Below are 26,706 nucleotides of genomic sequence, written 5' to 3' on the forward strand. Positions count from 1 at the left end.
AAGAGATAGAGGAGGAGGGATTGCAATGTGACTATTCCCCATTGAGGGCGCTTTCTCACTTTCTCTCTCTCTCACTCTTATCTCTCTCTGGTGAGCACATGCGTCTTCTGGCAAATTAAAAAACAACAAAATGGAATGTATTCCAAATGGAAAAGAAAACATGTTTTTTTTATTTTTCAAGGTTAATTGTTCTCAAATAATTACATGTTTAATGAGCACAAAGTGAATCATGTTATCGCAAATATAAACCAAAAAAAAAAAAAAGATAAAGGAAGATTAAGTTAAAAAGCTAAGTTCTAGTTTCTAAGATGATCCATGGTGTAGTTTTGAATAACCAAACTGTTGAGTTTAATAATGAGCTAAGCTCTCAGGTTTGTCCAAGCAGCTACAAGTGAATAAAACTGCTCCATCCTCTAGAAACCTGGTGTTGATGCCTATAAATCTCGTTACGCTCAGCTTCATTTTCCTCAGCAAATGGTCATTTGAGCATCATAAATAAAATAAAATGTCATGCAGATAAATCTCTTTACGTAGAAGGAGAAAATAATTTCAATCTTCAGACAATCTATTATTTTAATAATTTATTTAGGAAAGACACAATCTCAAAGTTTACTATAACTTATCTTTTTTACTCACTATTTTAAAAACCAGTCAGTATGAGTTTTTAGAAGCACAGTTATGAGAACATAGAACCCTTGGGATTACTGTGTGATAAATAGAAACGGTCTCTGGAACAGCTAGTTCCCTGAGATGACCTACCCTTCCATAAGTGAGCTATTTTCTCATGAAATAAATACTCTCCCCCTTTCGCTGTGACAGGACACGTAAAATCTGAAAGGCCAGTGATAATCCACATGCTCATTTATTAAGTGGAATTATGATTAGCAAATTATATAAATCAAGATTCTCTCTATACTTTTATTATTAAAGCTTATTGCCTAATGGATTCGAAAGATGTATCTTAAAATTATTCATGACCACATGAAATGAAGATTTGTTTGAATATACCATAAATACTTGGACATTTCTGATCATTTTCTTCTCATAAAGGGAGAATCAGGTTCACCCAGTGTTTTTATAAGCTGAGATCTATAATCCCACCAACAGCAGCAAGTACCTGCCCTTCAAAAAGAAAATATAAACAGTTGTAATCATGAACATTCTGCTTTTCCTGCTGCTATTAACATTTCTCTCTGTAAAACTTTATTATGTGTGGTATCACACCCTTCAGAAATGCAGAGTACTTAGTTACATAATTAGACTAATTAAAGAATTAGTAGTGAAGCTCCAAAACCATGATCTTTTTTGAACTGCTGGTTAGTTGAGCTTCCCTTTAAAATAATATCATTAGTTCCCTTTTAAATAGAGAAAGGAAAAAAGGGAAAGGGGAGATATTTCATTTGTTTATAAATAGATTTTCAATGACCTTTAATTAAAGATCCTTTGATGATTAAAATGATAAAAGTTAACTCTATATATTCTGAAAAATCTTGATTTGTGTTTATCTTTGATTTTTTTTCTTTCTTATAATGTGCAAACTAAGAAAGACTAAAGAGAATTTTTTTCTACCTTGTACCTCTGTTACCCATATTTATATTATTTTCCTTATAGAAACAAACAACAGTGGCCTCTCAAAATGATTTGATGATGTCCAGTGATGACATTTCATATTAGGAGAAAGAGGAGGAGGAGCTAGGAAATTCTATCTGGCCATACCCAAAATATGGTTTCCTTAATTCTCCAGAGCAATCTTACAATTATTCAGAAGCTTTCATGGCATTCAAATTCTATTCGACTTGACTTCTTTCTGAAATGTTAATAAGCATGTATTTGCTTTAAGTTCCCATGTATTTTATTTTGCTTCCTGGTTTTATATATATATATACACACACACACACACACACATATATATGTATTTTTTTTCCTTTTTAACATGCAAGTAGAACATTTTACTTTGGTTAGGGTCAAGTTTTTATAAAAGAGGGAAAGTGTATGTGTGTGTATATATATTGTAATACATATATTGTGTGTGTGTGTGTATATATATATATAAAATGAGAGAGAGAGAGTTTCCTGGCGATAACAGTATCACCTCTGGAGCAAAATGCTGAGGCCAAGTGTGACAGCAGCTTATTTCTTTTTACTTTACTTCCTGCAGAATTCTTTTTCAAGGGATCACAGAATATCATTGAAAATTGCCTTTATTTAATGCTGATGAATCAATGGGTAGAAAAGAGGACAGAAGGAACAATGGTGACAAAGGCCAAAATCAAATATAAATCAGGGATTTTTTTTGAAGTTTATTTATTTATTTCATGAGACTTGAACCATGACTGGCCATGTGGGAGTTCAGCGCCTTAACTACCCTGCTGGCCCCACCAAATCTTTCTTCAAAAAAAGAAAGAAAGAGGAAAAACTTGACCCTGTCCATTTAAAACACAGATGAACATAAAATATGTGCTGGGGACTTTTTTGGGGGGAACTTAAAATCTCAAAGCTCGGTCACCTCTGTTCATCCCTGGGCCCATCAGGGAGTTTAACTCACTCAAGGGCCCTTTCCATGTTGAAATAGTCTCATGCCCTCCAGTGTTAGTTTACAACCAATACCATCCCAGGTGAGTAGTTTTATGGCATATTTTTGCAACATCCACATTTGCTATTGAAACCAGAAATTCTCAGCATTTAAGACAGGTTTTAGAAGCTTTATATATATGCACTCTTTTGGATCATCAAGGTATATTGAACACTACTGATTAGGGTAGACCCAGAGGGATCCTTTGTCTTATTGGACATTACGACACAGCAGGAGCACAGACTTTATATGTCATAAAACAGAAGTGACAAAGATTCCTGCCACCAGTTCACCTTTGGAAAATTTTCCTGCACTTTTTAGGGGGAAAAAGTATCTTTTATTAGGAGGAACTTCAGCAAACTTCTTGATAAAATTCCCATTTTTGACAAAAACCAAAATACTTATTATTTAAAGGTAGGAAAGTATAAAATAAAAATTACATCCTTAAAATTTCAAAGGGAAAGTTTACTGGGGAATCTTAGAGCAGCTTTGCCCATTTAACTTTTTATATGAATTGAGTAAACCTCTCCTTCCCCTCTCCCTTCCAGTCTAACATAAGAGTGTCAGAGCTGTCGCACAAAAAAATTTCCTTTTAGTGTGAAAATATAATATGTAATTTTGGGGACTGCTGTTTCTGCTTCAAAGATTTGGACAGCCTTAACTTTTGTATCAAGGGATCACAGAATATCATTGAAAATTGCCTTTATTTAATGCTGATGAATCAATGGGTAGAAAAGAGGACAGAAGGAACAATGGTGACAAAGGCCAAAATCAAATATAAATCAGGGATTTTTTTTGAAGTTTATTTATTTATTTCATGAGACTTGAACCATGACTGGCCATGTGGGAGTTCAGCGCCTTAACTACCCTGCTGGCCCCACCAAATCTTTCTTCAAAAAAAGAAAGAAAGAGGAAAAACTTGACCCTGTCCATTTAAAACACAGATGAACATAAAATATGTGCTGGGGACTTTTTTGGGGGGAACTTAAAATCTCAAAGCTCGGTCACCTCTGTTCATCCCTGGGCCCATCAGGGAGTTTAACTCACTCAAGGGCCCTTTCCATGTTGAAATAGTCTCATGCCCTCCAGTGTTAGTTTACAACCAATACCATCCCAGGTGAGTAGTTTTATGGCATATTTTTGCAACATCCACATTTGCTATTGAAACCAGAAATTCTCAGCATTTAAGACAGGTTTTAGAAGCTTTATATATATGCACTCTTTTGGATCATCAAGGTATATTGAACACTACTGATTAGGGTAGACCCAGAGGGATCCTTTGTCTTATTGGACATTACGACACAGCAGGAGCACAGACTTTATATGTCATAAAACAGAAGTGACAAAGATTCCTGCCACCAGTTCACCTTTGGAAAATTTTCCTGCACTTTTTAGGGGGAAAAAGTATCTTTTATTAGGAGGAACTTCAGCAAACTTCTTGATAAAATTCCCATTTTTGACAAAAACCAAAATACTTATTATTTAAAGGTAGGAAAGTATAAAATAAAAATTACATCCTTAAAATTTCAAAGGGAAAGTTTACTGGGGAATCTTAGAGCAGCTTTGCCCATTTAACTTTTTATATGAATTGAGTAAACCTCTCCTTCCCCTCTCCCTTCCAGTCTAACATAAGAGTGTCAGAGCTGTCGCACAAAAAAATTTCCTTTTAGTGTGAAAATATAATATGTAATTTTGGGGACTGCTGTTTCTGCTTCAAAGATTTGGACAGCCTTAACTTTTGTAAAAAAAAAAAAAATCATTTTTCAATGTTCTCTTTTACTAAGCAGGAAAACAAAATATTTCCTGAAATTAATGACTTTTTTATATTTTGTGACTATTTTCTATAGGTTGAGGTGTGAATGGTCATATTCTCTCCATATTGTCTCTAAGTAGTCACGTGGGGTTATTTTTTGCAACTCACTGCATTTTTACCAAAAGAAATGCATGTGTCAAGAACTATACAATTCTCCCTAGACTTAAGGCAGTTCTTCTGGAGTGAAAGAACAGAAATACAGAAAGAAAAGAATTACAGGGTGGCTTTTTTTCCTTTTCCTATGGTTAATGTACTGTATGGTATATATGTTTACAGACTGTATCTGCCTTGTGATGTTAACAAAATGAATGAAAAAAAAAGAGTTCTGATGTGCCATTTGACAGTTCGCCTTAGCATCACTGTTTATGTTCTTCTTTTCTGTCCTATAAAAAAAAACGCAGGTTGTATTCCAAAGCTGTGTTAACACAACATTCTCTTCCCCCCTCCTACCCCACCTACTTCAGGGCTGTGAATTTCATCACAGAAGCCTGGAGGCAGAACCTTACAGACGTGGCCCAGAGGGGTTGTTAAAGTGAGCCTAACAGGGGCCTTCCTGTCCTACCAACCAAACGTGTTTCTCCGTTGCCACCTGAGCCTGCAGAACCACACTCTGACATTCCAGGGCTGGCCACTTGGAGCGCATAACCTTCTGCAGTCAGTTCCTCACAGTCCTTCCCACTGTGAGAGAAGTGAACTTGCAGACTCCCCATCTGGGTCTCTGAGCGTGTCTTTACCCACAATTAGCATAGCATCGCTTGAAAAAGCAAGAGAGATGGACTCAAATGATATATGATTGAGCCATAACCGAGGGGTGTGTCCATTCACCTAGTCTAAGAAGACTAGCATTGATAGGGATGGGAGTAAGGAGTGGCTAGAGAAATGGAATATTTTACATTTATGTATTTTTTTAAGGAATAATATTTTTATAATGAAATCTATATGCATTATGGAACTTGAGTTTGAAAACATCCTTGACTGACAGAATTATTTCTCCATTCCCTTAGGGTAACTTTCTGGTGAGTTCTATAGCACTAGTCCAGGTTTCGGGGACTAGAACAAACGTCTTATGACTTGGCCTTGCACTGCCATTGCATGAATTCTAGTGTTGCCAAACAGGCGTAGGTTATAAGATCCAGTTTTCTGTATCTGCCATTAGATAAACTATGTTGTATGGCTTGATAGCTCTCTAGGCTACACCTTTAAGAATAGATAATCATCTCTTTGAAGGAAATAGGTATTTTAAATGCAAGCCAAGCCCAGAAATGGTCAAAGGGTAACACTTTGAAATATTTAAAGATTAATTGCTACATTTGAGGTTAAGGGACCACTTACTAGGGTGCATTTGAGGAATATATGTGAAGTGGTAGGTCAGAGCATCTGGCTGTCTACAGCCTACACATAAATGTATAAACCAGTAATAGAAAACTTACCAGATACTATTGGCCTTGTACACATCGCTGGGGCTGCATCATATTTTTAGAGTTAAGAGACAAAAGGCATTGTTTTTATCATTCATAACAGAGATACTTAATTTTTAGAATTCGTGAACTTGTTTCAACTTTCTGCCAGATTCCCAAGTTCATATCCCGATCACACTTGGTTGCATGAAGAGCTTTACTCATACCGTTTGACAGAGTAGATCAGCCCTCGGTCTGCTCACTACTCCTGGTAGACTTTCCTCAGACAGCATCCTTCCCCAGAATCAAGGCTTTTTCCATTACCCTAAGAGACCAAGGCCCTTCTTCCAAAGAATCAAAGTCATAATCATTCTTTCCATTTCAAGAAATATAGCCCCTCTGGATCTCACACAAATTATTTTAATTCCTTCATCCCCAGAATCCCTCCAACAGGCCTAATTCAAGCCCAGCCATGAGCATTGCTGTCATGGAGACAACTCCAAAACTGAAAAAAATCTATGCAGTAATTGCCTGAAGGTGCTAAGGGAGAGCAACTTTAGTCTCTTTATTACTAAGGAAATGTCTCAGTTTCAGAAGCAGGTGGGCAGGGAAACATCTAGACACGTGGATTTATAATGATACGACTTTATGAACAAAGAGGCCACCAGGCAATGCCCAATCTGAACTATTCCGTGTGTCACTCCAACTCTAATTCTGTGATATCTTATTCTGGCAAGTGGGAAGAGTTCTATCCTTAGCGGAGTTCTGGAACTTTCTTTCCTCTTCCCAAGCTCCTGACTTAGGAGAGTCGAAATCATACAGGGGTTCCAGAAAATGTTGTGTCTGATGCAGCTTTTCAGTGAATGTAGGTGGTGGTTGGAATTTTCAGCTTTAGCGGCTCACTCGGGGCGAGTGACATCTCTGTAAATACATCCATTTGTGGTTGGTTGGTGGGGGTGGGGGGAGCCTGTCGTGCTTACTCTGAATTAGCTTGCTGGGCTAGCTGCTGTACTTTGTAACCTGAAGTGTACTTTGACTGTTCTGTTTCCTTCAGATGAAAAACAAAACAAAAACCGACTTCAGAAAACACACTGCCAGCGACAGCTGATGCTGTACTTGTAGCTTCTCTCTGTTCCTCTGTACAGTATTAATAGACAATAAACTGCCTTTTCACTGCATCTACCTCTGTGTGTCTGTGCCCTGGTTCTTTCCCCTTCTCACCTGCTATGAGTGAACTTTGGGCTTGACCACGTTGGGAGCTGGCCTCCAACCATCCACTAAAACTCAACACTAATCTGTGTCTCTCCAACTGCGGGGTGCTTCAGAATCACCTGGGTCCCTGTTGACGATGTGAATGTTGTCAGACCTCTGGAACTCAGATTGTGATTCCTGAGTGGGGTTCAGGAGCCTGCATTTTTCATGTCACCAGGTGATTCTGACATGTGTGGTACTTGGTCCATGGGATGGGGTGCCCCTTGATGGGAATTCTTGTGCCTGCCTGTCCTGGTTGGTTGATACACAGACTAACCCACTCTCCCAACATTTCCTCTCTACAACACTCTTTTGCACAGCTCTCTCTATCCCTGTTACACTTTTTTTTATTCTTTGCAAATTCCTAGCAGCAGTCTGGAGTGTGATCCCATGGGTCAAACCCAGGCTTCCCCTTAGGTTCAGTGATAAAGGTTCATCTGGTGAGTCTTCTAAACAGGTGCATCCAGAGGCACATGAGGGCCTTGTTTCTCTTGTTCACCACTGTCTTCTTCACCCAGAACATGGTCAGCAAATTTTTGGTAGGTGGCCAGATAGTAAATATTTTTGGCTCTGTGGGCCAAATGATCTCTGTCACCGCTACTCAGCTCTGTTGAAGAGCAGCCATACCCAGCATGCACATGGAAGAGTGTGGCTATATTTCAAAAAGATTTGTTTACAAAAATAGATTTGGTCCATGGGCTTGTAGTTGTCTAACCTCTGGCCTCAAATAGCATCTGGCACGTAGTAGGTGCTCGGTAAAAAGTTTTTTAAAAAAGTCGTTATATGGATGACTGAACAAAAAACACAGTCGCGGTACCACCTGAAGAGTTGTCGTGGAACACTGTGCTGTTTAAAGATACTGAGTGAATGAAATCAGTTTAGAATTCTTATCTGTTTGGGCTCCATGTTAGATTTCTTTTTTATGTCTTTTTTTGTGGAGGATAACTTTACAGATGGAAACATTAATGGTGCCTTGTAGACTGCCTGAATTGCCAGGGTGAAATTGACAGTAGTTGTGACCAATAGAAAGTGGTATAAAACTGTAAGCACGTCTTGTCCTTTCAAAAGTGCTACTGATTACAGAGCTGGGTGTCCCCTAGGTACATAAGCATTTGTCCCAAGTGTTTTTGGAGCTACTTTTGACTGATCCATCCTACACAGTACGTGGTAGGGCTTTCTTTCCATGATTCTCTTTGGTGATCAAAATACTCTTTAGTGCGAGAACATATAAGCTAGAACCACGATGGCACATTAGACATCCCACAGCTCTGGGTCATAGCAGAGGGGACACCTCTAGGAGCATGTGAACTCTGTGAGCTTACAGTCTCATCCCTGTACTGTAATTCAACCCAGTGCTATTGTGAAGTTAAAGGAAATTGTATTTATGCCAAGTACTATGTAACTGTTAGTTTACTTGTGATAAGAATGTGTCTGTTCCTCCACCAAAGATCTCAGCCTTCCCAAATGTAAAGATTATAAACTGCTTGGGTATGTTTCAGAACTCGTATAAAAAGGGTCGCTGCCTTGCCCTTCTCTGAGTCTGAGACTGCTGTGATGATGTGCTGTTGAATATCGACAGTTCCATGTAGTTTAATGTAGTAAGTCTAGTCTGTGGATCATTTTTCATTATAGAAAGCAGATGATTACCAAAGGAACTCTAACCATAGCAAGAGGAACTTATTTTAAAGTGTATTTATTTCTTGCATGAGCAGGAGAGAAAGAAACAGAGACAGGTAGCTCCAAAAGGATCTTCATGCTGCAATCTGTCCCCGGCTTTAGCTAGCTCTGGAGCATGGGCACAGGTGTGCCTGGTGTGTTCTGGGTGTTCTCTGGATACAAACTTGGAACCTTCCCCTGTGGGTCAGCTTTACAGAGTGTGCTTACCACGGCTCCACCTCCAGCCCTGCAGGAGGAATTTAGATGAGGTAATTAAAACTTTGGAAGAGAACGTCGTTCAGTACTGATAAGGAATTCTTAGGATATTTTTTAATCTTACATGTGAAGTAGACATTGCTATTATTCTCCTTTTATGCATGAGGAAACTGAGTTAGGGAGATAGTAGATATCTAATATAGCAGAGCTTTAATCTGGGGTGGCAGTGAGGGGAACAAGTTTCAGGCTTAGCTCTTGTGTACTTCTTTCCACATAGAAGGTTCTATGTCATGGAAGTGATGTGGAGATGGAAGCTGAGACTAGAAAGGTTTAGACAATGGGGTCGTTCATGCACAAAAGACAAAAGGGTTCCTGTTCTTATTTTGCCTACCCCAGCAAGTGCTTTATAAAAACACTACCCTCTGGAGGCTGGGAGGTATCTCTGCAGTACTTCTTTACCCAAGAAAAAGTAGGTTAAGTTACCCGTTGAACTCTTACCTGTTCATTAGGAATCCTGCTGTTCTGTGTGATAGTTTTCCTTTCCTGTTAATAAGAAGGATTGACACCAGCAGATGGCATAATGGCTATGTCGCTGGACTCCCATGTAGTCAACCGCAGTTTGAGTCCTGGACCTGGTGGCTTAAACTCACACTGGGCGCGTGTGCGTGTGTGTCCAAGATCCCAAGAGGAGAAAGGAGAAGACGGGATTGCGGCATGGCCATCCCTCCTGGGGGGTGATTTCTCACTTTCTGTCTTTCTGTCTCTGTCTTTCTGGCGAGCACATGTGCCTTATAGCAAAAACCTCTCAAAAACAAAAACAAAACAAAAACAACCAAAACAACCAAAAACCTCAATTCCTCATTTTGCAGATTGAGGTGAGAAATATGAAATAACTTGCTCAAAGCAGCAGGAAGTAAGACCAGAGACCCAGAACTGGGAGTCAAACCCAGGTCAGGTGACTTCAAGGTCGTTCTGTTACCCCAGGTGCCCCTCCTGGAGGTCCTTTTATAAGGAATGAATTGGATGCAGCAGCAGCAAACCTAAACTCTCCAGGAAAGACCATTTAAACAGACAAAAGTAACATCTGTTCCAACAAAAGAGCTGTCTCTGGTATAAGCAGTTTTTCATCAGTGGAGGCCAGATCTGACTGGGCTCCTACTTAATTACATCAGCAAAGCCATGTGGCCAGATGTGAGGTTTCAGAGAGAGGAAGATGGTGACGCCCTGTGTGAGCACTGGCTCCTGATGGGCCCACTCCTGCCTTCAGCCTCGGTTGCTTTCTGAGCTCTGGTAAGCTGACCTTGCGAGACTTCTCGGTTAACTCTTGAAGGCTCAGGGGTTTAGTCAACACAAGTTGTAAACTGCCTCAGCACTAGAGATACACAGACTTCAGTGGGAAAAGAATTTCCCAGAACAGTTCAACTTCTTCCCCTCCCCTCCCCTTCCCTCTTCACATCTTCTTCCCCTCCCTTCCCCTTCCCTCTTCACATCTTCTTCCCCTCCCCTCCCCTTCCCTCTTCACATCTTCTTCCCCTCCTCTCCCCTCCCCTCCCCTTCCCTCTTCACATCTTCTTCCCCTCCCTTCCCCTTCCCTCTTCACATCTTCTTCCCCTCCCTTCCCCTTCCCTCTTCACATCTTCTTTGCTATGGAATGAGCCTGTGCTCCACCTGAAATGCATCCCCACCTATAGAGTAAGTTGAACTTTTTAAAAGTCGATTCATTCAGGCCAGCCCATGGCTTGCTGGTTAAGGAAGCTGGATCTCACGTGGCTGCCCATGCAGTCAGCGTCTGAACCTGGCAGCTTGAAAAACATGACAGGTGTGTGTGCACGCACACCTAATAATCCTGACAGGGTAGAGAAAAGGAGGACAAGGGATTGGTCGGGGGTGGGGATGATGCTTTCTCCTCTGTCTTTTCATTTCTGTCTCTCCATGGAGAGCAAATATACCCTCAGGCAAATTAAAAATAAATAAATAAATAAACTCACTAGTTTCTTCAGGAAACACCCTGTTGTAGCTTTCTAGTTCTCATTTCTTGCTTGCTACCAGATTCTGGGACATTTTCTTAAAAATGTGGTTCAAGAGCTCCCCCTCCCCTCAGAGATGTTGATTTAATTGGTGTGAGTGAAGCCTGGGGCATTTATTAAATGATTCCAGGGGATTCTAGTGGGTGACTAAGGTTGAAAACAGCAGCACAGAAGTGCCTGGGGCAGGCAGCAGTGGACCCAGGCTAGAATCCTTGACTCAACTTGGCGAGCCAAGAAAAAACGTGGGCTTTGGATTCAACTATGACATAAAATTCCAAGTCTGTCACTGGCCAGTTAAGTAAGCTTATTCATTTCAATTCACTAAGGCTCAGTTTCTTTCTCTGCAAAATAAGAACAAAATCTATCATGTGGGCCTTCTATTAGGAATGTTTAAAGATTTTTCTTTCAGCCTTTTTCTCCTTTCTCTCCTGTTACACAAGGAAAGTATTTGAGGCAGCTTATAGAAAAAAAACACAGCAGAAAAAAAAAAAACCAGTTGGAGAAATCAGGTTAAGAGAAAAATAAGGTGAAACTGAAGGACTCAATCAGACATTCATTGTTGAATGTTTAGTTCTCGCATTTTCTTGAGCAGTTCAACTTGTAAAATGTACTCCGTTAACCGGATCATTTACCTCATTTACCTCTAAGGTCGTGGGTCTGTTTTGAAAGCAAAAACAAAAAAATTCCATGAGATTATTGAATCAGTAGTTACGAGTGTGGGAAGGGACCCATAGCCTGAGCCTTGTCCCTGTGAAGCCATTCATTGTGTGACTTAAATTCCTCTTTCCTGTCGTAGCCCCAGCTTTCTCACTTGTAAAGCTTAGTTTTACTATTAACAAATGACAATTAAGGTGATTCTGGGTGACAACCTAGGTGGATATCAACTTCAAGGGTATTTATCTATAATTTTAAGAGAAAAAAGGGCCAGCAGTTGGTGTAGTGGTGATGTTGTTGGACTCTACGTGGCTGGCCACGATTTGAATCCTGGACCTTGTGGCTTGAAACTCATGCTGGGTGGATGTCCCTATGTGCCCAAGATCCTGGAAGGAGATGGAGGAAAAGAGATTGTGGTGTTTCCATCCCCCTCTGTTGGGGGGGTGATTTCTTACTATCCCTCTCACTGTCTATCCCCACCCCACCCCCAGTGCATATACCCTAGGGCAAAAAAAATCTCTTAAAATATAAAAAAAGAAAGGAAAGAAGAAAATAGAGGAAGGAGAAAGAGAGAGGGAGACAAAAAGACATGGGAGCTGGACAATGGCATAAGGGTAAGACAGGACACTCTTCAAGGTTGACACGCATGGGAAGGTTCTGGGTTTGAGTCCAGAGACTTCCCTGAATACACTGAGCAAGTGCATTCCCATGATCCTGAGCTAACTGAGGTTCAGTGGGGTTGTGGTGTCAGAACCCTGTTGGAGGCATTGTCTCTGCCTCTCTCTGTCTGTCTCTCTCTCTCAATCGTAGAAGAAATAAACTTTTAAAAAGGAGGGAGAAAGAGAAGAAGAAAGGCAGACAGTAAGAGGAGGCATGTTTCCTCTAAAAGGTGCTAATGTCCCTGGCCTTTAAAAGCCAACACCTCAGTCATCTGCTGTGGTTCTGGCCTGGTCCTGAGGAGTCTCTGGGCAAACTGTTCACCACTACTTGTTCCGGAGACTTGAACCCCAGTGACCCTTTTCCTGTGTATGAAATTCAGTAAGGAAATAGCTGACTTGCAAGACTTATGGTTCACCATGGTTGAAAATAAAAGTCTGGATTCTCCTCTTTAAAATATAAACAGAAGGGCCAGCAGGTGGCCTGGAGGTTAAGGCACAGAATCCCACATGACTGGCTTTGCAGTTCAAGTTCCAGACCCAGTGACTTAAAAATCATGCCGGGTATGGGTGTGTGTGTGTGGGGGGGAGGGGTGTCCATGACCATAATCCTCAGAAGATAGTGGAGGAGAAGGGATTATGGCATGGACATCCCCTCTGGGGGTGATTCTCTCTCTCCCTTCCCTTCTCTTCTTCCTTCTCTCCCTCTTCCTCTTCTGAGTGCACATTTCCTACAGCAAACGCACACACACACACACAAGCACATAGAATAGCCTTTGCCTGACTTCTTTATGCACTACTCTTTTCTGACTCTAAAGGTCTTGGTGAGTTGGTAAACCCACCCAGCTAGTCTCCTGAAAGGTGAAGACAGCAGACACATACCACTGTTCACTGAATCTATTGATAGATGGTTTCTCCCAAGGAACCTGGAGTATTTGAGCAATTGGCTAACACCCCCTCTCCACAGACAATAGCTGCTGTCGGCAAAATACAAGCCCCTTCTCTTGTCCTGTGACTCCTGCCCCTTAGCTAAATGTCCTGTGTCACTGATCCAAAATCAACAAGCCAGCTATGCTTCTGAAGATCTCTGCCTTCGGGCTGGACCCAGCCTCCATGCCCTATAGAATGCCACAGACAGCTGTCTAACCACGAGTACTCATCCTGATGGAGGCTTGTAGAAGCACTAGATAAAAGGCTAGTCATGGACAGACCCAGTTGAGTGGGGTTAGTTGGCTGAAGTTTGGTTAAGAATAGTTAGGTGTTTTCATTTACTTGGAAAAAATCTCCTTCACTGAATGATGGCAGGAGAGGTGGGAATTTTCAGATCATTTCCTGAGGTCGCAGCTGGGTAATGGGCTCTTACACTGCAAGTGTGGAGGCTCCATTGAGTCACCGCAGTGACGTGCTCGACTTCGTAAGAGCAGACCGGTGCCGTTTTCTTCTTTTCCTTCAAAATCAAGATCAGAACCTTCTCTTTTAAGTTCTAGGTTTGCTAAAATATCACACCTTTTCTTCCATCTCCCCTCTCTACCAAACCTCTCAATTCTTGCTGATTCATAAATGATCCTTTTTAATTAGGGAAGGCATTTCTACCCCTCACTGGTCACATTCATCCCCCACCCTCCTCCATGCTGTTTTCTTTTCTTTCTTTTTTTTATTTTCCACACCAACAATTGTATCCTTTTCCCTGTATCTAGTGAAGTCTTAGTTATCAAACTGGGCCTTCATCTTGGACTGCCCCCCTGCACCGTCTCCATCTCTCTCATTACTAGCCTTCCTCCGAACTCTGTACTACAGTGTCCTAATATATGGCTGAGACTTTGGTTGGGCCCCTCTGTATTCATTTGGTGACAGTTTAATTTTCTAACTCCAGAAATTTGTCAGGAGCAGCACCTTTTCTCTTTAAATTGGTTCACCTTCACCCAGAGACACAGACTGACTATGGATTAAAGACCACAATCAAGATTTAGTGTCACCCTTGGGCTCCTGAGACTTGGTAGGAAGAATAGCACGAGAGCCCTGACCAAGGAAAGGAAATGGTGGTTTTCACTTTTCCCATCTGCAGACAGGGTGTAATGCTTCCTTGTCAGAAAAGGGATTGGAGTTGTACTGACAACCACTGGTCCCCTCTCAGCAGGTCAGAGGAGAGGCTGAACTTCCACCAGCAGGTTCTAGGCAAGTTCAACAACAGGTGCATAGAGTAGTTTTCCTGTGCCTCATAGGACAAGAGTATAAGGGGACTAGGTGTTTACTATTTTTGGGGAATTGGCTAGGCAAGCAGATACCCTGCAAGTGAATAGCTTAAGGACTAGGCTGCTGTAGTACACCAGTTCTGGCTGGTAGGGAATGGACTGGAGTTTCCAGGACTAGCAGGAGTGATTGTTCACATTGTGTACTATATAATCTTAGAGGGCCCCCTTCACATATGATGTGACTGTGCCCTTCTAAGTGTGCAGTGTACAATATGCACACTGCACGTGATCAGGCAAAAGTGTCCTATCAGTTATTTGGAGATAGCTAAAAATCAGCCAGAAACTTCTAATCATAGCATCACACTATAATAAACTTGCTGTTAGCCCAGCAGGTGGCATGGTGGCTGAGGCACTGGGCTCCTACATGGCTAACTACGGATGAGTCCCAGACTTGATGGCTTGCTTTCTTGCTTTCTCTCTCTCATGTGCATGCACATCCCCCATTGCAAATTAAAAGATAATGGTAATATTAAATGAATAATTCCTAAAAGAAAAACTTGCTAGTATATCAAGTTGTGAGAGCCAGTTTTAACTCTAAGGACCATAAACTTTATCTCCTAGGAACACATAACACAGACAATATGCCCAGGGACCAAGCATATTCTTCCTTGATTTTTTTTTTTTTCCATTTAAGCCTCAGATAGGGTGAATGTTTCATGGCGTTGTAGCTGGAATCATGGGCCAAAATGAAAAGAGTAGGGCCAATTGTTCTTCTCCTGAGGGTAGAATAACATTGCTTAGGCAGAAAAGGCTCACCAAGGGCCACTTAGATTTCTCTTACCAGGGTGGCCATATATCCCAGTTTGTGTATGCTTTCCCAGTCTGATTCTCTGTAATGTTCCTGGGGAATGGTAATCCATATAGCTACACCACCTCACATGCATATAGGCACCGTCAACCACCTCACGCCGGAGTCCGGTCTCTCATTTATTGATGTCTTGGCAGTTCCCTATAATATAAACAAGCAGCCAAAATGGCGGCCAACCGCTACCAGCAGTTGGCTTGTGAGAAATGGCCCGTGAATGAGACCAAACGAGGACAGAACTTGGGCACTTGCCTGCAGCAGTGGGTAGCACAGGCCTTTTGGGAGGGAGAAAACACCCAGATTGCAGAGCCCAAGGCCTGTGATCAGATGTACCAGACCTTAGTACAACTCCATTCAAACTACTCAAACACAAGTACACTCGCCCCAGAGACACCACCAGCTTCAGTGGCCTGTCCATGGAAGAGTACAAGCTGATCCTGTCCACAGATACCCTGGAAAAGTTTAAGAAAATGAATAAAGGCATGCAGAAGAAACTGCAGGAGAAGTTTGCCCCCAAGGGTCCTGAAGAGAGGCATAAAGCCTGGGCTCAGTCCTTATCTCACCATGTACCTAAGTGTGGAGCCTCAGATGATGCAATCTTCAATAAAACCTGTGATTTCCCCTGGGGAAAAAAAAAAAAAAAGACAGTGCTCAAGGCCCAGAAAGACCCCTGTGCCCAAATGGACTACCTTGAAGGATCAAACAATGTCCTATGACACTCAGCCCCATCACATCAAATTATTTCCTTTCTTATTTACCATTTATTATCAATTTCATGTTCCCATGGACAATGAACAGTTAGGGTGAGAAGATAGAACCACTATCAAACACAGTACTGTACTTACAAGGTAGATAGAGACTTTAGTAGAGGACTTTGCTTTGGGGCCTGTGCTATTTGCCTGCTGCCTTGTTACCAATGGTGAAAATCCACTACTGGGTGTTCCCCCAACACTACTGAGTGTTTAGTAGTTAACCAAAATGTGCATGAGGGCAGAGCATAGCTCCTTTGCAAATCCACATTGCTTCAACAACAGCCAAGAAACATACCATATGCAGTTGCTGTCTACGACCTGCACCCATGTTGCTCAGTGAGCCAGAGTTCTGGCTTAACCTCCACATCTTTGGATCTCGGTTTCTTCATGTGTAAAGTGGCAATAAGGATTAAATCTCTTACAAAGTGTTTTTGACACTGCCTGGCAAATTATGGCAAAATTAAAGTATGCTAACAGCTTTGAGAGCCAGAGACCAACCTCTTAGAATGCTCTGAAGTAGGGGTCAGCAACTATGACCTTTGTGGCAAATCTTGCCCTCACCTGTTGTTGTAAATAAAGTCTTACTGGAAAACAGCTATGCCCACTTGTTTACACATTGTCTACAATGGATGCTTTGTTGAGTTATTAGGGGGAAAAACATATGTCTCACAAAGCTGAAAGCATTGTCTAGTACTTTATAAAAAAAAAAAAGTTTGCAGGGGGACCAGCAGATGGTATAATGGTTATGTTGCTGGACTCCTACGTAGTCGACCGTGGTTCAGTCCCAGACTCGTTAACTTGAAACTCACGCCAGGCACACGTGTGTGCATGTATGCCCCAAATTCCAAGAGGATAATGGAGGAGAAAGGATTGTGGCATAGCCATCCCCCTTGGGGGGGGTGATTTCTTGCTTTCTGTCTCTCTTTCTCTCTGTCTCTCTAGTGAGCCCATGCACCTATAGCGAAAATCTCTCTTTAAAAAATGTTGCTGGTACCTATGGGTAAAGTGTAAGTCACATTCCCAAATTTATGTTGGAATATGAATTTTATTCTATTAGCATGTGCTGAGCACCAATTAAAAGCCCTGAATTGTACCGAATGCCCTAAGATGTATTATCTTATTTAACCTTCACAAAAGTAGCTCTTCAAGGTTGAGGAAATATTACTCTAGTTTACATTCGAAGCTCAGAGTACTGTAACTTGTGTAGAATTCCAGAGTCGGGATCCAGAATGTCAGGAGTTGTCAGGGCAGATGTCCTGGAGGAGCTAGGTGTGCACTTGCTCTTGACAAATGAGAGTGGTTGTCGGCAAGAAGATACAGAGAGCATTCCAGATAGAAGGAACTGAATGACTAGACGGCCTACAGTAGAAAACTTGGGCTGTTTCTGGTCATCCAATTTGGTAGAATAGAAGGGGGACCAGCAGATGGCGTAATGGTTAAGTCTCTGCACTCAACGTAGTCGACCACCATTAGAGTCCCAGACCTGGTGCCTTAAACTCATGCTGGGCGTGTGCGTGCGTGTCCAAGATCCCAAGAGGAGAATGGAGTAGAAGGGATTGTGGCATGGCCATCCCCTCTGGGGATGATTTCTTACTTTTTGTCTCTCTCTCTCTGTCTTTCTGGCGAGTGCATGTGCTCTATAGCAAAAACCTCTTAAAAAACAAAAAGAAAGAAAGAAAGAAAGGAACCTGGAGGGAGGAATTGGATTGAGAGAGATGAAGCAGAAGAAGTGTCTTGAAGCCAAGAAGTAGAAGGACAGGTTGTTCCTCCAGGAGGAAGTTACAGACTGGAAAGTTCAAGGGCAGGCTGTGGACACTTTGTGTTTGACCTTCACCGTACTACTCACACCAGTTCGTTTTCATTTGAATGTATACCCAGCAAATTCTACATTTGCATCTTTTGAAAATTAGATCTAGCCACACTGTACCCGCATTCCCAGGAGGCAAGAGTAGCTGGAGTTGAGTCCAGCTGCTTCCTGATTAGTACCATCTTTGACCCAAGCAAGAGGAGCCCCTGTCCTGAGCCTTGAGCTCTGAAGTGCCTTGCTCTGGTCACATCCCTCTTCACAGGGTGAGGATTCTTTGGACCAACAAGATCTTTTGAAAATTAGATCTAGCCACACTGTACCCGCATTCCCAGGAGGCAAGAGTAGCTGGAGTTGAGTCCAGCTGCTTCCTGATTAGTACCATCTTTGACCCAAGCAAGAGGAGCCCCTGTCCTGAGCCTTGAGCTCTGAAGTGCCTTGCTCTGGTCACATCCCTCTTCACAGGGTGAGGATTCTTTGGACCAACGAGACATGCCCTTTTTTTTTCTTTTGGCATCCCTTCCCTGCCTCCAGGTGTGTTTCAGATACTGAGACTCAGACATCTCTGCCTAAACAGCCCAAGCTCACCTCTAGGTCTTACACAAGTCTCTCCCTAGGTTGTCTTCTCATGGGTGAGTCACACTGAGGGGTGTACTAAGAAAAAGCAGTTGACAGTGGGGTTATTGTGTGCATGGATGAAGCCTTACGGTTCAGATTGGGGTGTCTACCAGGGGTGAACAAGACCCCTGGAGGTGCAGAGTTAGGAGTGGGAAGATGAGAAGAGCAATGGGTAAGAGCCTTGAGGATCTTGCTCTGCACCCCCAGGTCTCAAGATGGGATCCCAGAAATCCACAGCTCAAAATTCGAACGTGGCCTTCTGAGTCTGTATGAAACATGTTTGCCAACCTAGGAGAAACACACATAGCTTATTTGATCATTTTGAGTTTGATTCCTAACTTTCAAATATTGACATATATTGTATGTGAGCTTCTATTTGTGTATTTGCTTGAGTTCCAAAAACTTTTGGGGTGAAACAGACTAACTTCCAAAACCAAATGCTCGAGGTGGGCCTGGCTTTAGCCCCACCAGTTTCTGTCTTGTACCAGAGTTATGCCCCTCATTGACACGACCTGCCTGGTCCTTACAGGCGTGGGCATGTGTGGCCTTCACTGTGAGCACTGAGTGGGGAAGAAGGTTTGAGAATCTTTGGTCGGGGCGTGTGACATGTGGGCTACTATAGGCAAAGGCAGAGGCAGAAAGGAGAGTGGGGGAGTCCTGCAGGAGTCCAGCTGGGAGGTCATAAATTTGAGCTGGTGGGAACAAGAGAAGAGGGAACAGCTGCAAAACGACTTTTGTTTTTGTTTTTGTTTTTTCCATCCACAGGGACTTTTGGTTATCCCAGTTTCTCTGGGACTTCCTTTAATGCTGACTTTCACACACATGTGAGACACTTGGCTGTCTTGTTAAATGCAGGTTCTTGGGAAGCTGGACATGGGCACAGCAGTAACACAACTCTCTGCAAGGCTGACCCACCTGGGAAGGTTCTGGGCTCCCTTGCAGAGACCCTCCTGAACATGGCAAGTTTCAGCCTGAAAACTCATATCCCAGGAACCCACCCAGTCCTAGTCACCCTGGGGAGATTAGTCCCCTATCTGCCACCTAAACATATGCCTCTGTCACACTGAGACTTCCTTGAGCTGGCACTGAACCAGGGGTTTGGATGTCAGTACAGCTTTGCTTCTGAAAGCAAACTATCCAGCCATTTCTGTTCCTTGATCCTAGATCAGAAAACCCTCCTGACTAGGGCAAATAACTCCGAGGCTGTAGAGGTTCCCTTGGGTGTTACAAATCCAGTTATTGAAGACAAGGGTGTACTTAGGACTTAATTAACACAGCCTGAGGCTCAAAACCCAGATCCAGGTTGAAAGAGATGTCTTACTCAGCCTTTCTCTGCTGGATCTGAGGATGTCATTTCTCTGTTTCTGGCCACCTTCATTACTGCCAGCACTAACAGTAATACCGTGTAGAACTTTGGGTTATGAAATGCTTATCATGTTGGGTATTCATCTGATGTAGCAAAAATGTTTGTTAGTAAAATCAGAATCCTTGGGAAAACAATATGTAAACCTTGGACACGTGACCTTGGACAAGTGATTGGACTTCTCTGAACCTCAGTTTCCTCATCTATAAAGTAGAACTAACAATCCCCACTATAGATTTTTCCGTGTGTGTGTGTGTGTGTGTGTGTGTGTGTGCATTTCAAAAGGTAAAAAATACTATTTTATTTTAAATTTCTGTTTTAATTGATAAATAATAATTGTGTATATTTGTGGCATACAATGGGATTTAGTTTTATAAAAAATATTACATATTTTTAATTTTGTTATTATTTTTAGAACAAGGTCTCCCTATGTCACAGCTCTCCTGCCCCAGCCTTCCAGTTAGCTAGAACTACAGGCACATGCTGTTTAGGTTGGGCTGGGAATCGAACCAGTGCCTCTCATGTGCCCTCAGACTCCCGAGTAGCAGCATCTCAGCAGCATGCACTACTGTGGCTGAGTCTTGATGTTTTGATACACGTTTATAACATGGAATGACTGTATCAAGCTAATTAACATATCCATCACCTCACATGCTTATCTTATTTTCTCGTGAGAACATTTAAAATCTATTCTTCTTGCAATTTTGATGTATATAATATATTATTAACTATGGTCCTGCAATAGATCTTTAAAACTTACTCCTCCTGTCTAACTTTATACCCTTTAATCCAGATTTCTCCATTTCCCCCTACTCCCATGGGTTGAGTGGAATGACACCAGAGACCAAAAGCCAGCCATGGTACTGTTGCTGGAGTTCTAGACTAAACCAGGATGCTGGCTAAAGAAAGGAAGGGATAGAGAATACGTTCAAAGGAGACTTGATAGACTTTACATCCGGGGGAGGGGAAAGAGGTGGCAAGTATTAAACATCCAGGAACAGAGTAGCCTACCCCTGAAGCCAGGTCCCCAGTGTTGAGATACCTGTGCTTGTGCTTATGACCCTGGGCGACCTGCATACTGTAATCCCTCTGTCCTCAGTTTCCTCATCTTTAACATAGTAGTGCCCCGTCACAAGGCTGTCTGTCAGTAGGTTAATATTTATGAAGCATTCACAGTCGTGTTCGGCACAGAATAAATGCTTGCTGTCTTTATGAACTCTGAGTGCTTGGTATATTGGAGTCTGTTACTTTTGTGTGAATGTGTTCAAATTTTTTTAAGCATGACATTAATGTCCCTTCAAAAGAGGAAGTGCTGAGCTGTATTCCCTAAACTTCAACACGCATGTGAAACATTTGGCAGTCTTGTTAATTGCAGGTTCTTGGGGGGCTAGATGGTGGCACAGCAGTGACACAACTCTCTGCAAGGTTGACCCATGTGAGAAGGTTCTGGGCTCCCTTCCAGAGACCTTTCTGAACATGGTAGGCACCCACACCCATGGTCAGGGCTGGCAGGGCATGATGACCCCAAGGGGTTGCCTGTCTCTCTCTTTCTCTCATATGAAAAATAAATAAATTAACTTGAAACAATAATTTTTTAGAAGTGCAGATATGGTTCAGTAGATCCCAGGTGGGGCCCAGGATTCAATGTTTCTCCCAAGAAGCCCCCAAGTGGTCTGATGCCATGAGTCCACTGGCCATTCCTTGTGCTGCAAAATTGTTGAGGAATGGAGGTCCCCAGTGTTTCTAGGGCCAGATGCTATTCTGGTTATCTTTTGCTACATAAATAATCGCCCAATCCTAGCAGCTTAAATAAAATCGTGATCACTGGCATTGTTGTTATCATTGCTGTCTTCCCTCGCAGCCCAGCTGTGTGGTTCTTGCTTTGGTTCTTTCATGAGGTAGTAAGTAGTAGTCAGATGGTAGCTGGGCTCGAGTCATCATGAATCCTTCCTCACTCCCGTGTGTGCTGGTCGATGCTGGCCATGGCAACCCAGCTGGGGCTGTCAGCTAAAACACCTACCGTGGCATCTCCCTGTGGCAAGGGCTCTTCACAGCTCGACAGTTGGGTTCTAAGAGCAAGTGTCCCAGGAGAGAGCTGGCAGAAGCTGTATCACCATACCAGTCTAACCTCCAGAGTCTCACAGCCTCACTTTGGCCACCTGTTCTTCATTAGAAGTGAGTCATCAAGGCTGGCCCTTACACCAGGGGAGGGCGATCAGACTCCACGTGTTAAAGGGAGATGTGTCAGAGGATTTGTGGACATGTCTTAGCACTGCCACAGGGGCTTGCTTCAGGAAGCGCAGACAGGAACAGAAAGCTGTGACCGAGTCTCCTGTGCTTAAACTTGTGGGTTTGAGGTGTTTGGGTAGATAGAGGGACTTCTCCAACAAGCTGGATGGTGTGGGACTGTCTGGGGAGCTGTCTCCCCGACTAGGACATAAGCTTCGTGAAAGCAGAGCCTGCTCTTTTTCTCTACAGCAGTCCCAGTGCCCAGCACAGTGCTTGGCTTATAAAAGGGACACAGGAAGTATTTGATGAATGAGTGAATGAATTGAAATGGAATTAGGGCCAAAGCTCTGGGGACTGAAAAAGGCAGGATATGGGGATTTGGGGAGCTCCCCCCAAATTGGGCTCTCTGGCACTCCTCCTAGGGAGAGGGACTCCTTGCATCTGCTCAGGGGCCATCGTGGCCCTGGAGGTCCGGCCCTGGAAGGACCAGGGAGCTGTGGGAGGCCTGAATCTGCCGGGGATCCTGGCTGTTCACTTCTGTTAAATGGGAACTGAAACTGGAAGTTCAGGAGAATATGAAAATCAACGGTGGCTATTTTGATTATAACGATATCTCATTTCTAAGCAGCCCTCTCCATTTCCTGTTTATAGCCCAAATGAAGAGCAGAAGTGACCAAATCTCTCAGAGGAAGGTTTTCTCTGGAGATTTCTAGCTCAGTCAACAACAGGAAGCAGTCAGGCCCGACCCGACAGAAGCCTGTCTTCTGCCCGTCTGGCGGGTCAGATCACCGCCGCCCACAATGGGAAGTGTGGGGAAGTGGAGCCTTCTAGAAGGACAAGGCTCCACCCATGTCGAGCCCCAGCATCTGCCATGGATACCAGCTCCCAGTCCCTCAAATGTCTGAGGATCCCATGGGAAGTCAGTGCAATGGGACAGGGGAGAGAGAGGCCCTGAGGAGTCCAGATGGGTTTTTGGGACTGACTTCATGGTGGCTGCGTTTCATGTTAGAACACCCAGTCAGCCGGTCAGCGAGACACCAGAAAGGCTGTCTGTGTCAAGGACAAAGGGGACTTAGGGGCTAAGAGAATATAGTGACAGGAAAGCAGCTAGAGAGCTGTAGGATGCAAGGCCTCACGTCTGGCCATTCCTCCCTGCACTCTTACAGGATGTGTGTGTACACTCACACACATACTTAGACACACAAATATACAAAGGGGCTTCAAAAAGTACATTGAAATATGTATTATAAAAAAAAGTATGTATGGGGACCAGCAGTTGTCGAAATGGCTGTGTCACTGGACTTCCATGTAGTCGACCATGGTTCAAGTCCTGGACCTAGTGGCTTAAACTCACGCCCACATATGTGCATACATGCCCAAGAGCCCAAGAGGAGAATGGAGGAGAAGGGATTGCAGTATGGCCATTCCCGCTGGGGGGGGGGGTTGATTTTTTGCTTTCTATCTCTCTGTCTTTCTCTGTCTTTCTGGAAGAGTGTACGTGCCCTATAGCAAAAACTTCTCAAAACAAAACAAAACAAAAATATGGATTTAAAAAATGTTTGCACCAAAATAAACTAGTATTTTAATTCCGTTTTTCCACACACCATTTGAAGTTCCCTTGTATACATACACATACACACACACACACACACACACACACACCCTGGAAAGACCTCTCTGAGGGTGGGCCATGTCCCTTGAGATCAGAGAGAAGAGGAAGATCCAGGAGTAGTCCAGGCAGAAGGAACAGCCATTGCTAAGGCTCAGAAGCTCCACAGCTGGTGGTCTTGGCTAGAAAGGGCAGCCTGTCGCTCTCTGCTTACCATACCCTTTCTCGTCTCTGGGCTGTGAGCCTCCCACCTGACACCTTCCCCTGCCCCCCACCCCTGTCCTAACCTTCCAGTCTCTTTCTCATTCTGTAAGTCCTAAATATCTTTCACAAAGGGTAGCAGAGAGCAATCTCAGTCTACACTTCCACATGCAAGAAGTGATACTTTATTTCCGTGAAATCAAATGGTGTCAGACTCTGAGTCCCCATGCCTCTGGCCTGGCAGGCAGTTCAGTCTGTCATTCTCAGGGTTCCCTCTGACCCAGGCTCATGCACAGGCCCAGTGCTTACCTGGGGAGGCCCACCCACTGGCAGGGGCTTCAGTAACTGTCAATCTAGCCCTTATTGTCCCTTAAGGACTAAAGTCTGGTGAATCATGCTTGGGCACAGAACCTTGGAAGAGGCTGGGAGCCTCTGAACTCAGCCTCCCTGTATGTAATGCAGAGTTCTCCGACATCCCCACCCCCAGTGCCCGGGGTTCAGCCTAGAACCTCTGTCCTCTATGGCTGCTGAAAGAAAGTACATGCCCCACTCCAACCCCCAGAAAACTTAGCTGAATTCTTTAGTTATTTTTTTTTTTTAGAGAAGTAACTTCAGTAATATTTACTTTCTTTTTGAGAGAGAGATATTTTTGCTATAGGGCACATGTGCTCGCCAAAGAGATAGAAGCGAGAAGTCACTCCCCACAGGGCAGGGGATGGCCATGCCACAATCCCTTCTCCACTCTTCTCTTCAGATTTTGGGCAGACACACAGACATGGTGCGAGTTTTAAGATGCCAAGTCTGGGACTAGAACCACAGAGGCCTACTTGAGAATCCAGTACCTTAACCACCATACCACCTGGTGGTCCAAGTAAATTTAAATTTTTTAAAGTTTATTTTATTTATCTCTTCCATGGGGGGGGTACCCCTAACAGGATCTTCATGCTACCCCTAGCCTTAGCCAGCCAGCTCTTGGCAACTTGGCACACAGAGGGAGACCTCAGGATGTGAACCTCCTGTGTGGGTTCAGCATCTTAGAGCATTGTGTTACTGCTGCGCCACCACAATGGGCCTCTTTAATGAGTGTTGCTTTTGGGGAAAAAAAAAAAAACCCTGAAGACCCACTCACCGAAAGTAATTTCTGCCATAACCTCTCTTCCCCGCTGGGCAAGGGTGCACACCCACCTGCTAGAAATGGAAAGGAGGGTGAAATGTAGGAAGTGCATGCACAGATGTTTCCTAGACCTTGTATTAGGGTCTTCCAGTTCTCAGACTTCCAAGCCATCCAGCCCAGCGAGCTTGAACTCCCTGAGAACAATGTCTCTATGCTGAAGGATCACATTTTTTTTCTTCTAAAATTTCCAGTTAAAATTTTTTTTTTCCTAAGGCCCTAAAATCTGCATCTGTAGCATTTGCGATGCAGTAGGATACTTCACCTGTATTAAAAGGGCCAATAGTAAATGACCTTTTGTTAAACATGTCTATAGAATTGGCAGTTAATGCTGAAATTTGTCAACTAGCCCTTTTAAAATTATACTTGTGGAATAAAATAAATTGATCTACCTAAAAAAAAAATTTTTTTTCCAACTCATCCCAGAACAATACTTTTGTAAAGTACAATGCAAGTGAATTATTAGAAAAGTGAAGTGAGTAGAAAAAGATATGCAGAATTCAGATACCTATTATGTAGTACTAGATTCAACAGCTGTTGTCCAAGTGTCTAAACATATTCTCTCCATTCTTGCAGTCACCTCCTCACAGACAGCAACCACTGTGGAGGGGCGTAGAGGGGTGAACCGTACACTCTGTCCAGTTAGGGTCACAGTATTAACACTGCCTCCTAGGTTTCTAAGATTGGGTGAGTCAGTAAGTGTGTATAATCTTGTGGCGCATGCCTGTCAGATAGTAAGTGCCTGCTTTTATGAAAATTTTTCTTAGATCAAAAGCTTGGAAAGGGCAGGAATTTTCAGTCCCTGATGTTTCTCAAATGCCTGGGGCAACGCCTGGCACGTGATAGGTGCTCAGTCAGTATCTGCCCAGTGAATGAATCCATCTCACCCATGCTGGGCTTCATGCATCCATGTGCTTACTCTTCAACCTTCTTTACAGACGAGGGGAGGTCTAACGTACGAATTCCCTACTCAGTGCTCTCTGTGTTAATATCCTACATAGTGTCCACAATATGTTTTCTAAACCTTAGGCCATTTAGAGCTTTTGTCTCCAAATTCCCACATTCAAGGAAGACTTGAGTTGCCTCTCAGGTCAGAGCCATTCTTGTCCGGGATATTTAAATTAGGTTCAAGCTATGTTTTTACAGAATATAACACCAGATCTTCACGAGCTGGGATTTAGACCCTCCAAAATCTGCTTTCAAAATGTAGGAAGAGACTGCAAAAAGTTTGTGGAAAATGGAATTCAAGTTCGAGTGTATTGTGTGGTGCAAAAGAAATTCTGAAATCCATGCATCTGGTTTTTTGCAGTATGCAATTTCCATGAACTTTTGGAAGACCTCATGTATGACCCTCTGCATGCTAGGCTGCTCCAGCGAGGACCTTTCCCCCTGCCCTGAGCATCTTGTTCTTTGTAGCCTCTGCCTGTTGAAAGATTACTCTTTCTACCAAGCCAGGTTTAAAATGACCACCTCTCTGAAGCTGTCTCTGCTATTCAGCCAGACTTCATGTCTCTTGCTGGCGTCTAATAATTCTCTCATCTCTACATCCTCTTAGACAGCCTCGTAATCGAGTCCGTTGCTTGCACATCTGTCCTTTACTAAGATGGAGCTCTGGAGGACGAGGGGCTACATCCCAAGAACTCCAAACAGCATGGGTGTT

At 43.2% G+C, this 26,706-nt stretch overlaps 1 protein-coding gene and 1 pseudogene across 6 annotated transcripts in view; both read left to right on the top strand.

Annotated features, from left to right (window-relative positions):
- Positions 1-26,706, top strand: part of PALM2AKAP2 (PALM2 and AKAP2 fusion) — a 403,573-nt gene that overhangs the window by 165,479 nt on the left and 211,388 nt on the right. The window lies entirely within an intron of this gene.
- LOC102502312 (ubiquinol-cytochrome-c reductase complex assembly factor 2 pseudogene) lies at positions 15,128-16,015 on the top strand (annotated as a pseudogene).

This window comes from Tupaia chinensis, unplaced genomic scaffold (genome assembly GCF_000334495.1).
Source record: "Tupaia chinensis unplaced genomic scaffold, TupChi_1.0 Scaffold000081_1, whole genome shotgun sequence".
Classification (NCBI taxonomy): domain Eukaryota; kingdom Metazoa; phylum Chordata; class Mammalia; order Scandentia; family Tupaiidae; genus Tupaia; species Tupaia belangeri.